The sequence below is a fragment of the Suricata suricatta genome, chromosome 12, assembly GCF_006229205.1.
Source record: "Suricata suricatta isolate VVHF042 chromosome 12, meerkat_22Aug2017_6uvM2_HiC, whole genome shotgun sequence".
Taxonomy (NCBI): Eukaryota; Metazoa; Chordata; class Mammalia; order Carnivora; family Herpestidae; genus Suricata; species Suricata suricatta.
The window spans coordinates 2,382,715-2,383,779 of record NC_043711.1 but is presented as its reverse complement, the minus strand read 5'-3'; positions in this window follow the sequence as shown (position 1 = coordinate 2,383,779).

Genomic DNA, 1,065 nt, shown 5'->3' with positions numbered 1-1,065 from the left:
CCCCCCCCCCCCACCCCAGGCCCTGCATGCCCGAGTGGGCCCTCCCCTCCGTCCCCGCTGCTGTCTCCCCCTCACTAACTGCCCCAGCCACACGGGCCTTCTCTTTGCTGTTCCTCCGCACAGCCGGCTCCTCCCCCTTTACCGGGACTCCTGGACCCCCCCCCCAGCCCCCACCAAGTCTCAGGTCCAGGGTCACCTCCTCAAGGAAGCCCGCCCTGACATCTTGCCCGGGTCAGGCTTCCACGAGTGGTGTTTCCTTGCATGGATGTGTTTGGGTCACACAGCTGTGGGCGCTCATTAAAGTGGCTGGTGGTGTCCCCAAGTCCTGAGGACAGAGGGACAGGCCACCTCTGTTCCAGGTCTGAGGCTTCGTTAAGGCTCAGGCCCAGTCAGTGCTCTAGAACATCCGGGCCCAGAGCCTTAGGCTCCGAAAGTCTGGACCCAGACTCCACTTTGCCCCAGCCCTGCCCCCTCCTGGGGCACAGTGACTCTGCGCGTGCTGCCCCCAGGCCCGGCACGCACACCATGTGCGGACCGAGCGGCACTCACGAGCAGGGGTGCAGGCTCTGGATGGCCATGACCGCCAGCCCGTTGGCCACCTTATCCGAGAAGCTCATGGCACCATACACGAAGGCTCCACTGTGCTGGGGACACGGGCAGGGAGGTCACCCGCAGCCGGGGCCGGCTCCCCCGACCCCCGCCCGGCCCGAACCCTCAGCCTCACCGTGTGGGGGCCGATGAGGTCAGCTGTCATGGCCAGCGAGGTGACGAGGATGGTGGCGCAGCCCGCGCCCAGCAGCACGGCGGCCGCATACACGGCCACGCCGAGCCCGTCTGCCAGCGCCACCCAGGCCGCGAAGGCCAAGATCACCAGGAGGCCCGCGAAGTAGGTCAGCTGCAGAGGGGCGGGCCCAGGTCAGGCCCCGCCTCGCCCCGCCCTCACCGGGGGTGCCTGGCCGCTTCCCGCCCCCCCCCCAGTCCATTAAAGTTAAGTAGCCTGAAATGTGGGTCCCTGAGTCGCGCTGGCCGGCATTCAAGGGCTCCACGCCACCCCCCCGCTGCTGC